Source organism: Meriones unguiculatus, chromosome 4, assembly GCF_030254825.1.
Source record: "Meriones unguiculatus strain TT.TT164.6M chromosome 4, Bangor_MerUng_6.1, whole genome shotgun sequence".
Taxonomy (NCBI): Eukaryota; Metazoa; Chordata; class Mammalia; order Rodentia; family Muridae; genus Meriones; species Meriones unguiculatus.
In genome coordinates this window covers 89,378,637-89,395,440 of record NC_083352.1, presented here as the reverse complement: position 1 = coordinate 89,395,440, position 16,804 = coordinate 89,378,637, and the positions used below count along the sequence as shown (strand labels likewise).

Below are 16,804 nucleotides of genomic sequence, written 5' to 3'. Positions count from 1 at the left end.
TTAAACCTGGGCATGTGAGGTCAAGCTGGCCAACCTATCGCCACTGGGCCCCGAGAATCAAACTAGCATGAAGAGATAAGCCATAAACACCGAAGCCCCGGGGCTTAGCCAGCCCAGAAGATGCCTCTGGGTTATTTCCAATCATACCAATCAGGACCTTTCATGAAAACAGTCTGAAGGGAATTTTCTGGGTCTTGTAAATGCAAGCGTTCTGGCAATGCAAATGTGCAAATCGATTTGGCATACAAACAGCGCCTACTCTGCGCCTCATGTGGTGGGGGAACTGAATGGAAGTCGCTCTCAAGATGCTATGGATGCTGCACCTGGCTGAGGGTTGAGAAGCGAGGAAAACGTAGCCCCAGACATCCCCTAGCTTGTGGTAAGCCGATGTTTCGAAAATGTCGTGGAGATCGGAGGGATCAGAGGCTTGATAAGTCACACGGAAAGGGAAATGATGCTAGACTCTCACAGTGAGTCGGGAGGTGACCATGGACCATATCTTGACGGTTTCTGGAGCCTTCCAGATGGGGAGAAGCCAGCTCTCCCAAACACAGCTTGAATGAATGACCTTCACAGGCCTCCATGAACGACTCCCCTTTCATCAAGCCCCACTTAACAGCCGGAACAGGGAGCCCGCACTTCCTTGCTGCTTTTAGGTGACAGAGTGAGTTCTGCAGGGATCCTGGGTGGGTGACACCGCTTGTTTTAAAACAAAACAAAACAAAACAAAAAGAAGTCAGGTGCCATCCCCAACGCCTGGGAGGTGGAAGCAGGAAGATCAGGAGGTAGAGATCATCTTTGGCTGCAGCGTGAGTTCAAGACCAGCCTGTGTTATAAGAGACTCTGTCTCCATCAAATAAGTGAATGGATAAATGATGAGTAAATAAAGACGAGGACGCTTGGGAGGAAATACAACTCTGGGTTTGGGGAGCATTTTATAGTGGCAGCGGTTGGCTCCTGGCTTGCGGCAGCCCCCAGCCTTCGCTTCTCTCCGCCAGGGGGCGCTGTGTGCACCCGAACTTACCGAACTTACTGGGCTTTCGTGCCTCCCTAGACTCCCGGTAGACGGCAGCGTTCAGCGTCTGGGATGCAGCCAGCTCCGCAAACCGCGTTCTCCACGGTGGAACACGCACCTTTGTGACAGCGGCGACCCGCGCGCGCGTTCTCTATGGACAGCCGTGGCCGCGGGACCCACGGGGAATTCCCAGAGGGAACAGGGCAACGCACTCCTGGGCTACCCTCAGCTGCCCCGCGTCAAACTACCCATGCCAACGCGTCTCCCTGGCCACCAAACCAGCTCCCATCCCCTCCCTGGGCCACTCTCTCTTGCTCCCTCACTTCTCCATTAAAGGTCTCCTTTCCGTAACACAGTGAGCTAAGCAGACTTGTTTTCAGAGTTTAGGTTGTTTATTTGTCTGGAGATGAAACCTAGGGCTTCATGCATGCTAGGTACCCACCTCTGAGCCCTCACCAGCCCGCCCAGCCTTCCCGTCACCATCCGGAAGCTCCCTCACTGCTGTACTGTCTGCCGCTGGGTGGGCAGTGGTGAGAAACAGGCCTCTCTGGGGAAGGTTTTCCCTTGGGGTCTTCCTGGGTGCAGGGCCCGGCCCTGTTGCCAAGAGTGAGGCTCCCCCAGTGTGGCTTGGAGCAAACAGAGCTGCCACCAGTAGGCAGAGCCAAGACGGAGTGAGCTGGGAAATGTGCTCAGGTGTCAGGTGCAAGCCCGCCCCTCCCCCCAGCGGCTCCCTTACCTCTGGCTAGGAGGATCAGAGGAGATGCACTCACTCAACAAATGCAGAAGAATCCTCTAGCAGCTACCGGCTCCCCCAGCTGACCAGTGCAGTCTATGACCAACTAGGCACAGCTGGCCCTCATCCACACACCAGGACAGGGTCCTTTGTAGTCAGACTGCCAAGTCAGCCCACCCTTGCCAATGCTTGGACCTATAAGAGGCTGACAGGTGCCAGGCAGTGGGTCCATGCCTTTAATCCCGGCACTCAGGAGGCAGAGCAGTCTGAGTTCAAGGCCAGCCTGGTGTACAGGGTGAGTTCCAGGACAGCCAGGGCTACACAGAGAATACCCTATCTCAAAAGACTCCCAACCCCAAGAAAAAGGAGGCTAACTAGTATATTAGCTTTTCTTGGAGTCTGCCATAGTGGTGTGGGCTTATGATTACTGAGAGTGGCCTATCAGAAGCAAAGGGGAAGGCCACAGCCCAAGGTTAGAGAAGAGGAAGAGATCTGCGCTCTCTCTCTCTCTCTCTCTCTCTCTCTCTCTCTCAAAACGAAAAAGGAAGTATCCTGCTTCCATTACGTGAGATCTGCAACAGTGTTGGGCAGCTTCTCAGAAAGCCAACACGGCTTTCTGCAGGGTAAGCAGATGACACCTTCCCTTATAAAACCCGGAGCTGCCACTCCAGGGCTTTTATTAGAGGCCAAAAGAATGGGCTCTGAGTCACAGCTCCAGCCCTGGGTGGAAGACATGTCTCAACTGCCGTAAGAGTCAATAATAGCCGGGCGCAGTGGCACATGCCTGTGATCCCAGCACTCAGGAAGCAGACACAAGCAGGTCTCTGGGAATTCAAGGCCAGCCTGGTCTACAAAGCGAGTCCAGGACAGCCGAGGCTACACAGGAAAACCCTGTTTCAGAGAAGAAAAACAAAAAGAGACATCAATAGGTAACTGTCTAAATCCTGCAACACCCTTATCTAGCAGTAGGCTTAGTGATAAAGATGAGTTAGGACTGTCCCTCCCCGTAACTGATCGGCCAGTCAATCATCCGAGCAGGAAGCCATGGAGGTGAGTCCTGGGGGCTTCAGGAAGTCTGGGGTGTAGATGGGTGCCTTGAGTGCCTGGCCCCCTGTCCACTCCTACACTGGAGAATAATCTCCACTTTGCTCTGAGGTTAACCGGCTTCTCTTCCACAGTACGCTATGAATTCTTTCAACCGAGTTCACGAGAAGTGGAGGTGAAGCCAAGGAGAGCTCAGTCTCGGATCGCAGCGCTGACACTCACTTGGTGAGGGAAGAGAGGTACAAGACAGTGTCTACAGACCCCGATCCCACTGTGCCTGAAACCGACCTTAGCACCGTATTCTCTGCCCTGTGAATCACTGCTGTTCGCCTTTTGAGTAACTCAGCTTAAGGGGCCACGTGGATCCAGCTCCCCGCCCCATCACCTACGGCACGTGATCATCAGGCTGACCTCACACTCATAAAGACCCACCAGCTCTGCCTGCCGAGCTGGGACTAAAGGTGTGTGCCAGCATGCTGTGCCTCTCGCCTTCTTTTTATCGTCCGATTTCTTTAGGTCAGACACCGGCTTGATCATCAATGTGTTGTTGATCCCTCAGGACATTGTCCACCTGGCTGAGCTCAGGGCCTGGAAGTCTGAAGATGCAAAAAACCAGAGTGAGGAAGCATCTGAAGGTCAGCTCCCATAATGCCCTGCTCCAGGCTGCCCCACCCCCATCCCATCCCGAAAAACAGACCCGAAGGTCTCAGGCCATTGTCCAAAACTGCAGAACTCACAGACATGTCAGCCCCTAGCCCAAAGCTTCCTCTAATCCAGCCTAAAGCTTCCATCAGGAGGTAAGTCTGGTGTCAACCAATCCCTTTATCGCTTCTTCGCAGGGTGGCCACTTTGACACAAAGACCCTGTCTATACTTTCGTGTCCGTGCCTCTTTCCAGCTGGCATGTTGAGACGGGTAGTCCGACTGCGGTAGCCCTTATTCACCCCAACTTTATCCAACACCTCGGCCAACAACCTCTCCACCATCACATCCTCTCCATACCTTCCCCTGTGACAAACAGATGACCTCCCGTGTCCTTAGCTGCAGTGACTTTGTCCACAGGGCAGTGATGGAGACCAGCCCGGGAGGGAAGCCAGCATTCAATTCAATTTGGCACCATGCTGCCATCCATGACCCTGCAAGACACGGGGGACACCTGGCCACCGTCTGGAGGTGGCAGGAGGGACAAGATGCCCCAGGCTGCTCCGAGGAAAGGCTGGCCCTTCCTGACCCCTCATCAAGGGGACTGAGACCATTCTCCCCTCCCTTCCTTCTTCCCTGCCTCCCTTCTCACTTCCCTGGGATGGCACCCGGAACTTAAAACTACAACTTTTAAAAACTACAGCTCCAGTCACCTGTGCAGATGACTGGAGGCCTCAAGTCAGGCCTCGAGAAGACCAAGCAGAAGATAAGTCTTGTCAGTTTATCGAACTCAGCTGAGGCCACAAAACCTCAACAGCAGAGACAAGTGCTTCCCAGTCCTCTATCCTTGACTCCTACCAAACCTCTTTGTTGCTAACAGAGGAGTGAGCCCTGAGCCAGTCCCAGAAGGGTTCCAGCTAGCCAGGGTCCGGCAGGCCAGCACACTGAGGCCAGTCTGTGTCTTCAGTGGTGGACAGAGTGAGCTGCTCCACACAGATGGGGAGGCGGTTGAGCCCAAGGCCCCACACGCCCTCCCCTTCTGCCCCCTAAACCCCGAGAGCAGGTTCTGAGACCTTTCCTGGTTTGTGATCCCATCCACCAGTTCCAGCTGAATGATTTTTTTTTTTTCTGGAGCTGCTGCAGCTGAGAACTGAACCCAGGGTTTAGGGCAAGCACCCTACCTCTGAGCTAAAGCCCACACCTTGCTTTTTGTGACAGTTTCTCCCTGAGACTTGGGGCTAGCTGGCCATCGAGCTCAGGGGTCTGCCTGTCAGCACCTCCCCAGGGCCAGGGTTCCAAGAACCAGCTACCACGCCTAGCTCCTCACACAGGTGCCGCCAGACGAACCCAGGTTCCTCATCTCTAGCCCTTGTTTTGCATGGCCGGCGAGCTCCTTCATCCCAGTACAGACACCTGCTGCCAAGCCTGAGCTCAACTGGTGGGCCCTACATGGTGGAAGGAGGGAACTGATTCCGGAATGTTGACCTCTGACCTCCACACATGTGCTGCTGTGACATCCTCTTGCCTCTGCCCAATTAGTAAGGAAATGCGACATAAACTTTTTGGTTTTTTTAGGTGAATGTCAATGTGTTTCTCTCGAGGGAGGAGAAGCAATTTTTCAGCCCTCCAGGAGCGTGTAGGACCCTGAGGAAGCTTCAGCCATGTCCCTTCCCGTGTCTGTGGCTTCTGCAACACACCCTGGTGACCCAGACTGCTCCCACGGAGGCAGGCTGGCACCGTGCTCCCATCCTCAGCCTGGAGATCCGGGTCTCAGAGTCAGGCAAACCTGGGCTGCCATTAGCTGCGAGACCTTAGATGGCGCTCTGACATCTCTTGGCCTCAGTTTCCTCCTCCGGAAACTGGGGGTAAGGAAGGTAACTCTCCCATCATATCACCTTCGAAACATCCTGCTTATCTTCCCCACCAGATCCTGCTGGGATGCCCCGTCCTGAGGGTAGATTACTGCAACCATCTAGCCACAGCCAGCATGTTACCAAGGCTGGGCATGCTTCCCAGCAAAGGAGGCTTAAAGAGAAGCCAGGAGATGGCACAGTGGCAGGAAGAGCACCCCAAGGAGACTAGACTCTCCTGCCATCACTTCTTCTATGGCAGAGCATCTACAAAGATGGCAGCTGAGACCAGCTGTGCCCCGGAAGCCCTCTGCAAGACTGCTTGAACCGTATGGCTTATCATGGTGACAAGACACAGACTAAACTCAACAAGTTTAAAGACAAGGGTCAGAGTCCAGGAGACTCTGGGCCTGGACTCCCAAGGGAGTATTTTAGTGCTGAGTTCACAAGGCTTTGGCATGTGACACAAATGGCTGACAGTAGGAAGATGCTCTCAAGCCTTGGCATCTGTGGTGTTGATTGAGTGTTGGTCACATGGGCACAGACGACTGTGCATGGGCCAAACTTAGTCACTAGGCCTCACCTACTCCAGAGGCCCAGGTCAAATACAAGGCGGAGGTCCCCACAATATTTGCTCTGGGGGCTGGGAAGTTGTCCTCCAGGAGCCTAGGAAGGGACGCACCTTCCTCTGGTGTGCTAAGGGTTTGGACAACACAGACCTACTAGATTAAACCTTCACTGCACTGCCCACACCCCACCCACCAGGAGAGAAAAGGATCCCCTCCCCAGAGGTCAGAGCTGCACATATAACTTCTTGTGATGTGGGAGATACGGGGGCCAGTCTGGCCAGGGCTTAAGGAGGACAGGCCAGCCACCATGAAAGATGGCCATGAGACCACCGCGTATGGAAACTCCAGCTGCATAACTGGAGAAGCCACATGAGGCCTTAGACATGGGAATGAAGCCTTCTTGAACCCTCTAGCCCAACTCAGCTGCTTGCTGTGTGCAGTTTAGCAAATGGCCCCAGCCAAGCCCGCGGAACAGAATAAATTGTCTAGCTAAACTCACGGCAACACGAAGAAAAAAACTCTAATAACTTGGGGCTGGAGAGATGGCTCCGTGGTTAAGAACACTGGCTGCTCTTCCAGAGGACCTGGGTTCAATTCCCAGTACCCAACACAGCAGCTCACAACTGTCTGTAACTCCAATCCCAGGGGATCTGACACCCTCACACAGACATGCATGCAGGCAGAACACCAGTGCGCATAAAATTTTAAAAAATCATTAAAAAATCTAATAACTTGTGGCTGTTAATGGTTGAGTCCATGAAAACCAGTAACTGCAAAGCTTTTCTTCCTTGTTGGGACTCTATGAGGCACTGATGTCTGGAGCTATGGCAGCCTTCTTGGAACTATAGAAAGAAACACCAATACGGGCCAAGCAGAGAAAGCAAAAGACACCAAAGGTCTGGGGATTTGATGGTGCCGATGAGGTGACAAATGGAAGCTGGAAGCTTCTACCTCTAGACTTCTGGCTCCTTAAGCCTCTGTTGATCGTTTCATTCCCGATGGCCAGACTCTCCCTGAGGCGGACAGACTCTCCCTGAGGCGGCCAGACTCTCCCTGAGGCGGCCAGACTGAACACAAATATGGAGGCAATACTTGAAGGCTACTGTGTGACAGTGTTTTTCTCTGATGCTTGGACAGTCTTGGGGGGGTCACTGACAGTGGCAGGGACTGCCCTTTCAGATTAACTAACTCCTTAGAGTAGAAAACATCTCACGGGGAGATGGAACTTTGAAATGTGAACCAGCCAATCGGGATGGATCGTTGACTCCATCTCCTGGCCTGGGCCCTCAAGCCCACAGTGGCCTTGTACCATGACTGACATCGTCACAGGATTGGGCCACAGTTCCTGGTGTCCCTACCTAGTGTTCTACAGCTTGGTGACTTGGAAGTAGAGAACCACTTCCCATTTCTGAGCCTCAGTTTCTCTTCTGAAGAGTAGGGGACACAATGACTCCCCTCAGGAAGTAGCCAAGAACTTGTAAAAGTCAGATTAGGAACAGCAGAGCCAGCTGGACAGGGCAGCTCATGCCTGTAATCCCAGCAGGCAGATCTCTGTGAGTTCGAGACCAGCCTGGTCTACAAAATAAGTCCAGGACAGCCAAGGCTACGTAGAGAAATCCTGTCTCAAAAGAACAAAAAACAAAACAAAAGAACAGCAGAGCCGAGGCCAGAGTACAGGTTGAGAAGGGTGAGTGGTGATGGCCGACTTCGTAGGTGAAGAAACTGAGGCCCAGGGTAGAGTGAGATCATCACACAGACTATCAGGCAAACCCCTGATGCCCAGCCCAGACTGGATCCAGGCCCCAGTCCCTGACAGTCAGCTGTCAGGCGTGGGAAGAAGCCGTGAAGGCCCCAGTGCACCTCACCCACACCCCACTTCCCTGCTTCCTCCCCCAGGCTCCTTGATATCTGAGTTTCCCACCCCACAGCATAGGGGCTCTGCCTCCGTGATAAATTTTCACATGGCGTGGGAGCCGTGAACGTGGGGAGGGGGTTTCCGAGTTCAGCTTTCGCATCCTGGCTCCCAGGCTGCCTTGAGAAGATGAGTTCTTTGACAGATTTAGATTAATCCCCTTATCCAAGAGCTCAGGTCACCTGCCTCCGTCTGGCCAGATCCGCTTACCCGCTGTGACCCCATAATTCAGTCTTGCACACCCGCCAATAATCAGACCCGGCGGGGCTGGTGCAGTGTGGTGTGGGGGAGGGGCGCCTTTGGGAGCATCTTTGCTTCCATGCATAGGTCAGTGAGGCAGAGTTGTCATCTCAGGCCATCACTCCTCCCCCTACCCCAGATCTGGGTCACCTTAAACTGATTTTAATGTCCCAGAAAAAATAAACATTGAGACCAAGTGAGAGGTCACTTCAAGAATCAGCATCACCAGCAGGCTCCGAGACGGCTCTGGGTGCTGGGAATGAAAGCCGGAGCCGCCCACATGCCAGGAACTACAGTACACTCCCAGCCACTGAGCGTTCACTTTTTTTGTTTGTTTTTTTAACTTTTATTTTGCTTGTGCTTTTGTCTAGGTGTGTGTGTGTGTGTGTTGCTCAGGATTTCATCTAGGCTGGCTGGCCAAATTGCTCTCTGGATCCCGGTCTTCACCCATCAACAATGAGGTTAACAGGAATGCATGACCCTGTCTAGTGTCTTCACGTGGGGTCTGGGGATTGGAATGTAGGTCCTTAAGCCTTCAGAGAAGGTAATTTTACCCATTGGGTCATCTCTCCATGTTTCTCACCCCCAAACACATGTTCCTGCCCTCCTGAACCTCTTGGCCCTGGGCCTAAGACCCGTCCACTCCTATGCCACTGTCCCCAGCTCCTGTCTCTCAAGGCTCCTCTTCTCACCCTGAGCTTCTGAGTTGGGGACAGTCTCCCAATAGCTCCCTTCCTCGAGCCGCAGGTTGGCTCTCAGCCCTCACTGCTGAGGCCCTGCTGCACCCTGAGCGTGGGCATGGCAGATGAGCTCATTCTCTCCGGGTCCTTTCAAGGGAAATTCAGCCATGGGCTCTCCATGGTGAGCAGGGGAGCATGTCGGTGACAGGCTTGGCTAGACTGGAAATCAAACCCCACTTCTTCTATGTGCCTGCTGTGTGACTTGGGCAGGCAACTTAACCTCCCTGGGCCTTGGCCTGATGCAAGCCTTTGTGTCACACAACCCCAGGTACAAAGACTGTGGCGGGAAGTTGACAGCCTCTTTTAGCAGCGGTTCTCCAGGGCAGCAGTTCTCAACCTGCGGGTGGAGACCCCTTTGGGGTCACATGTCAGACATCCTGCAGATCAGATATTTATGTCACGATTCTTAACAGAAGCAAAACTGCAGTTTTGAAGTAGCAACAAAAAAAAAATTTTATGGTTGGGGTCACCACAGCATGAAGAACTGTATTAAAGGGTTGCAGCATTAGAAAGGTTGAGAACCGCTGGTCTAGAGGACAGACAGAATGAATATGAATATATATATATATATATAATGATTTATTACAATGGAGCTATAGACTGACTAGTCTATTTTTGACTGAAAGGCCGAAAATGTGGTAGCTGTTCAGTCCAGGAGGCTGGATGGCTCAGGTTGTCGTCAGTCTACTCTAGAAGTTGGTTCTAATATCAGCAGAGGGACGCCTCAGCAACAGGACAGATGAACTTGCCAGCAAGAGTGGAGGCAAGAAGGCAAAAACCAAGTTTCCTCCTTCCGTGTCCTTTTGTGTGGGCTGCCACCAGAAGGTGTGGCCCAGATCTAGTGTGGGTCTCCCCACCTCAAAGATCTAATCAAGAATAATCCTCCCCAGCAGGGCTTTTAATCCCAGCACTCACTTTGTGAGTTTGAGGTCAGCCTGGTCTACAAATTGAGCCAAGAGAAACCCTGTCTTAAAAACAAAAACAACCAAAAAAGAATAATCCTTCCCATGAGTGCCCAGCTGTTTGGATTTTAGTTGATTCCAGAAATGGTCAAGTTGACAAGGAAGAGTAGCTATCACAAGGCCGAAACAGCATGGCTCCATGGAGCATTGCCGTCACAGGCAGGTCTCAGGGGCTACATCACGGGTTTTAAGGTCAGAATGGTGTCTATGGGGTTGGCCTTAGCTTGGCCTGGCTGTTACAGCTTGAATGTTCTCTACTCGAGACACACTTGCCTCCTTCCAACCTCAGTAGCTTTGCACATGCTGTTCCCCCAGCCTGGAGCCCTCTCCTCCAGCCCACCTACTTGTCAATCCGGCTTCTCCTCGCCATTCAGCTGTCTCAACTGTTAGAAACCCTAGCCCCACCTCACACTGGACCTGCCAATGCTTCCACCCACCACAGATTTTCTCCCCAAAGCCCAACATGAGCTCAGTCTCTTAATTTAAAAGGAAAAAGAAAAAAGCGTTTACTTATTTATTTATGTTGTGTGTGTGCATGCCCAAGCCACAGTGCACATGAAGAAGTCAAAGGACAAGTTGCAGAAGTTGGTTCTCTCCGTCTACCACAGGGGGTTCCCGGTATCGAACTCTGATCAGCAGGTTTGGCCACGAGCACCTTTCCCTGCTGATGAGTCTTGCTCGTCCATTCTCTTCTTTTTCTCTCCATGGCTTTTTCCTCTGTGGAGAATGCTGTCCCTTTCGGAACTTTAGCTTCAACCCCGCTCCACTCTGTGGGGAGCCCCAGACCTGGGTGCAACCAGCAGGACTCAGCGGAAGGAATCTCCCTCGTTCAGTTACACATCTACTCACTCATACACTCAGTATTTACTTAGGAAACGCTCTGGCTCAGGGCTCAGGGACCCCCAAGGTGGAGGAGCATCACCAAGACATGCAGCCTCCCCAGTTCGCCACCCAGCTTCGCCCTCCTCTCTCTGAGCCCATCTTAGCTTTCAAGAGGAGGCAATGACACTCACGTGGCAGACACTTTACGAGACTTAACTAGGCCACCACACAGCCCGGTCTGTAGCCACCCAAGCACCCCATGGCGAAGGGTAACCACGCAGCAGTCTCTGGGCAGTGTGGGCACAGGCCTGGGTGGGGGGCGGGGCACACACAGCTTCAGAACAGCTGGACATCTGTGTGAGTGGAGGGTGGAGGGAGGGGACCCCGAGGCCAGCTGGTGACCCATTTGGATACAAGGACAGGAGAATAAAGTATGAACAAGCCAGGGAAGCTTCTGGAAGTAGCCTGGGGTCACACGGAGCATCCGGAATGAGGAAGCAGGAAGGCAGGTATCGCCACCTCCCAGGCCAGTCAAAGCCTGCCTCCTTCCTGTCTCCTCGGTACCAGGCCAGTCAGGGCTACAGAGAGGTCTGTACAAAAGGCCCTTCCACTGGGTGGATACTGTCTGGAGACAAGAAGAAAGAGAAGGCTTCTCTGTGTGACCTTGTGGGGTGTGCTGTTATTTGGAAAATAAGAGTTCTTTTCAGACAGGGACTCCCTGTGTAGCCAGGTCAACCTGGGCTAAGGAAGCCCTGTCACAAAAAAGAAAAAAAAAGGTACTGGGGGGGAGGGAGAGGGGTCTAGAGAGATGACTTGGCAGCTAAGAGCATTAGCTCCTCTTGCACAGGACCCAGGTTTGGTTCAGTGAGTTACACAGAAGATTGTAACTGCCTGCAACTTGAGCAGCTGATAACCTTTTCTGGCCCCTGGGGGTACTACACACATACACATACACACACACACACACACACACACACACAACCTTTAAACAAAATGAAACAGTCCCCAGTCCCTCAGTGGTGGTGCTCACCTCTAATCTCAGTGCTCGGGAGGCAAAGGCAGGCAGATCTTGGCCTACAGAGTGAGTTCCAGGCCTGCCAAACTATACAGAGAAACCCTGTCTCACAAAAACCAAAATAATAAATAATATCAAACAGTTTTCAAAGTCCTTTGAGTCCCAAAGTCCTTTAAAAAAATTCCCCTCATGGTGGCCTTAACCAAAAGACACGTCCAACTGCCCCATCCATAAAGCGTTGCCTGCCCAGCACATTGGCACCTACATGGAAAGATCCGCTGGGAGAAAACATTACGGACAGGGACACGTGCCTGCTGGGCACTGCACAGATGCTCACACGTCAGAACCAGATCACATGCCACCTCATTTCCTGTTCTGCACTGGGCTTGGCGTGGTAATTAGTGTCTATTCCTGGATATGATGTCAGGGAGGAGAAATCACGCTCTAACGCTGAGGCTGAACATACTGAGCCGACAGTTGGAAAAAGACGCCAACCGCCAATTCGTCTCTTCACAGATGCTGGGGCCCAGTGCTGTCTGCAGCCCGGTAATTTGGAAGAGCTTGGAAATCCTGAGCTGAGGCGCCCGGATGAGTTCCACCTTAAGCTCATCAAGGCCAGGTCTGAAGAGCTAGTGCCCACCAGCCATGCACCGCCTTGCCCTCCTGGCAGCATATACAGTGGCCGCCGTTATGCCCTGTGGCCAGACTGCCCAGCAACGGCTCAGCCCCTTGAGCCTGTGGGCCAAGAGCCTGTGTCACACTTAATTTCTTTTCTTTCCTTTTTTCTTTCTTTCTTTCTTTCTTTGTTTTGCTTTTGTTTTGAGTCAGGGTCTCAATATGCAGCCCTGGCTGTCCACACACTCACTTTGTAGACCAGGCAGTCCCTGAACTCGCAGAGATCCACTGGCTTCTGCCTCCGGAGCGCTGGGATTAAAGGTGTTTGCCAGCACACCTGATTCCCACTTAATTTTCTACCGTGTCCAACTTTTGTGCATTTCAACCCCAGGCATGCCTACTTCATTAGCTAGTGCTGTGGTGCCTGCCTGTGTCTGGTCCAGGCAGACGGGCAGGAGTTCCTGAGACGGAAGAGCTAACAGATCTGGGCCTGTTTATTCCCCACCCCACCCCACCCCACCCCAGACAATGCTCTCTGAAGCAGCAGCCAGGTATAATGTATAGTTATGGGGAGCATGCATGCCTGGAATCCCAGCACTCGGGAGGCTGAGACAGGAGGATCATACACTAGAGGGAGCCTCAGCCATATGAGACCCTGTCTAAAAACAGGTGAGGAGGACAAAGTGGGGGCTGTGGCTCAGTGAGAGTGTGCCTGTCTAGCATCCGTGAGGTGCTGAGTTCCAACCCTCAATGCCACATAAACCTGGTATGGTGGTGCACGCCGATAATGACATCGCTTAGGAGCTATAGGCAGGGGGCTGATGGGATGGCTCAGTGGTTAAGAGCAAAGGCTGCTCTTCCAGAGGTCCTGAGTTCAATTCCCAGCAACTACATGGTGGCTCACGACCATCTATAAAGGGATCTGATGGCCTCTTCTGGCATGCAGGTGTATATGTGGTCAGAGCACATTTAAAAAAAAAAAGTGTGAAAGGGCATAGGGCATCTCAAGACCAACTTGAACAAAGTAATTTTATTTGCCCCCAGAGGGACAAAGGGAAGGGAATAAGAAACTAAGATGGGAGATAGAGCATGAGGGAGAAATGGAAGAAGACAGGGGAAGGGGTATTTGTCCTTTGTAAGGACTGCCTCTAGATAGAGGAGACAGACATGGCCCATAGGCAAATGACAGTTTATAAGGTAAAAGGGAAAGCTCCTGTTAGGATAAGGTGTTTGATTTCAATTAGGCATGTTACTCAGGTGAGCCAAAGGGTGTTTTTGATTGCTGGACTACAATACTTTGATAGCTGGACATTGGCAGCAGTCTCAGGAGAAGGAAGTGGCCAGATAAGGGAATATTGGTAACTAGCTTTAGGAAGGGAATCTACTGGTTTTTAGCAAGGTGGAGGGAATCGGGGAGAAGGACAAGGCCTGCCAGGGCCATGTTTGTCATGCTCAGGCTGGCTGAAGTCCCTTCAAGGAGGATCAGGAAAACAAGGCTATACAGTGAGTTCAAGGCCATCGTGGGCTACAGAAGAACGTGTCACACACACACAAAATTTCAGATAGGAACAACAACAAATCGGAAAGTAAGGCCACCTCCAGGCTCTCTTCTATCTCAAATTTGCTGCCTTGACCACTGTTGATCACTGTCTCTAAATATTTCCAACAAACAGCTGTTTGAATCTACAGACGTTAAACAGCAACCACACCCAGCCCGCCTCTGCCTATGTAATGGCAGACATTAGTAATCCATTGTTGAACTCATTCACCCTGAGATGAGGCAGAATTCCTTGCCTGCTGCCCCAAGGCAGACATTGCTTATCATCTATTGGAAGGGCAAGGGATTTCCCTTCCCTGTTTAGAACTTTCCACAGGACAATCTTCTCTGTGCCCCACAGCTTTTATCAACAGGCACTACCCTTGCCTGGACACCTTTCCCCACATCCTGTTTTTTAAAAAGCAGCAGATGCTCTGTGTTTGCAGAAGAAAGTAGGTAAGTGCTCCAGCACTGTTCCTGGTTCTCTCAGAAAGTTCTGTTATAGGGAGAGAGTGAAATAGGCCCATTTGGGAAGTGATCACTTATGGTAAGAGCATCTCCAAGCCCTCTCTTTCCTCAGAAGTGATCGGTGCTTTGCATTAAGGCCTGGCACAAAGCAACTCCAGTTTTGGCAGAACACAGAACCCCAGCGGCTGCTATTTGTGTTAACAAGCTTGTCCTTCCTTCTGTAGAAATGAGGACTCCTCCAATTCCTCTCCCTTCCTCTCCCCTCCCTCTCCCCCTTCCCTTCCTCCTCCTCTCCCCTTCTTCTCCCTCCTCCCTCTCCTCTTCTTCATCTTCCTCTGCTCTTCCCTCAACCCTCTGCCCCTCCTTCTCCCCTCCTTCCACCTCCCTCCCCTAGGGCCAAGCTCAGGCTCGACAGCAAGTCAGTGACTCTGAAATCACAGGCAATTTCTAGGCCACCAGATGTGCAGCATATTTAGACCGAAACAGCTGGATAATCAAACAGCGTTCTGGTCTCGGCCGGATTTCCGCTGTCCACGTGAGGACACACGTGTACTCTTCTCAGCTCTCTGAGGTGGGGTGCCAAGCCCCTGGTTCCATCAAGCCCCAGCAGCATCCTTTTATGGCTCCAGCTGGAATTTTGCCCCCTGAAGCCTCCCCCTCTCTTACCGAATCCAGCTAAGAAGCCTGGCACTGATGAAGCAGCTTGGCCACCTTCCATTAGTGTCCTGACATCACATGACCTTGAGAGCCGCTGGGAAAGAGGACATGGAAATGAGGAAGGAGACCCAAAGCAGGCAGAGGCTGCTGGGAAAGCCAGCCATACCCCTGGCCTCATTGCAAAAGAGAAGAAACAGGCAAGTAGGCCCCTGGGCTTCAAGCTGATCCCAACCGGCCAGAAAGACCTACAGATGGGGCAGGGCAGGGCAGTGGGCTCTACTTCCAGCTCCTGGGACAGGTGGACGACACTGAGCTCACATCCCTCCCAGGGTCTCTGAAACTGTGTGACCTAGGCTGGTGGAAAATGGCTCAGTGGGTAGAGGTGCTTACCACCATGCCTGTTCAACAGCAGGTGAGAGCTGACTCTCACAAGTTCTCATCTGCCGTCCACATATGAACCATGGCATGCACGGTGTGTGTGCCTATGCACGCACACACAAATAAATACATGCAATAAATTGCCGTCTCTCTCTGTGCCCAGTCTCCTCATCTGTGGAATGGGAGTGCTACCTACCCTTCCTGGAGAGATCTGCTGTGAGGATTAGGGATGGCAGCAAACACTCCGAACAGTGTCTGCTGTGCTGGTGGCATCTTGGCTCCTGCCGTATCTTGTTCATCTTTGTGAAAACCAAGGTGTGGAGTCACACAAGGCTCTGGCTCTCCCGTTTCTTACCAGTCTCTCCATCAGGTTCCCACTGCCTTACCCATGGACCAACAGTAGTGACAGCGGCCACAGTATTAATGTTGCAGACATTTAGCAACTACGATGCAACAGACTGCTCTCAATACCCTGTCCCTTTCCACAGCGTCCTTGGGACACCCCTGGGACACAGGTCCCATTATCCTCACTTTTTTAAACAGGAGCTAGAAGAGGCCAGAGAGGCTAACGGCCTTTTGTACAGTCACACAACTCTTGTGTGTGGCAGACAGGAAGGCTAGAGTGTGCCAACACAAGCAGGTGATACCGGAGCCCATTTGGGGGCCCCATCCTTACCCTGTTTGCTGCTCAAATTTGGGGGGGTAAGCGCCCTAAACTGTGGCCGCTTTCATTTGCTGTTTTTGCTCTTTCTTTGCTGACTTTCACCTGCACATGCAAAACATCAAGAAGTTTTCAACGGAAAAATATACCGGTGGCATCAGAGATAAGAGCAGACTACTTTGATCTCTCCCACACTCGCCACTGTGAATGACGAGGGTGCTCATTTGCTTATACCCAACCGCCACTTTCCAGACCATTCTAGAGCTTCTTAGGCTTCTAGAAACAGTAGTTAAAGCTGCTGGGAAATGGCCACATGGCCTCACTTTCTGGTTTGAGGGTGGGCTTTTTAATTTTCTATTTTTTGACAGGTAAACCCGGGGTCTCATGTAATCCAGGCTGGCCTTGAACTCACTGTGTAGTGTATCTGAGAATGAACTCAAATTTCACGCCCACTGGGACAACAGGCATGCAATACCACTTCCTGGTTACGCTCTCCTAACGGTTGCACCCAGAGCCTCGTGCATGCTTGGCGAATACATTACCAACTTGAGGCACGTCCCCAGCACTCTTTGGTTTCTGTTTGTTTGAGATGAATAATTGAATCTGTGTGTGCCGATCTAGCGGGTGGGTGCCCTTTCTGGAGCAGCTTAGGAGGCCAGACTGGTGCCCTCTTGAAGCCTGAGGATGCTTGGTTTGCTGGGAGACTTGGAATGCTCCAGCACGTTGCCGCGGAGGGGAAGGGCCTGTGCACGCGGGCTTCACAACCTTGCTCATTTCTATGTCTGAGATTCAACACCTCTCCAAGCTGCCCCAAGGCTTTCTGTACCCGCACCCAGAAGCCCTAGACTTTCGCTCGGTCACCAGGGTGGAGTGAGGAGGCAGAAAGCCGAGTCTAGAAGGCCTGGATTGCACTGTCAGCCAGAGGCTAGGTGGGAATCCTGGGAA

At 52.2% G+C, this 16,804-nt stretch overlaps 2 long non-coding RNA genes across 2 annotated transcripts; both read right to left on the bottom strand.

Annotated features, from left to right (window-relative positions):
• Positions 1 to 2,155: 2,155 nt before the first annotated feature.
• On the bottom strand, positions 2,156 to 3,932 carry LOC132653503 (uncharacterized). Its single transcript, XR_009591233.1, has 3 exons — positions 3,794 to 3,932; positions 3,225 to 3,388; positions 2,156 to 2,639 (listed from the first exon to the last, which is right to left on the bottom strand). It is a non-coding gene; the product is annotated as an uncharacterized LOC132653503 (long non-coding RNA).
• A 6,274-nt stretch (positions 3,933 to 10,206) lies between these two features.
• On the bottom strand, positions 10,207 to 12,130 carry LOC132653502 (uncharacterized). The gene is made up of 2 exons (XR_009591232.1): positions 11,559 to 12,130; positions 10,207 to 10,492 (listed from the first exon to the last, which is right to left on the bottom strand). It is a non-coding gene; the product is annotated as an uncharacterized LOC132653502 (long non-coding RNA).
• Between the last annotated feature and the right edge of the window lie 4,674 nt (positions 12,131 to 16,804).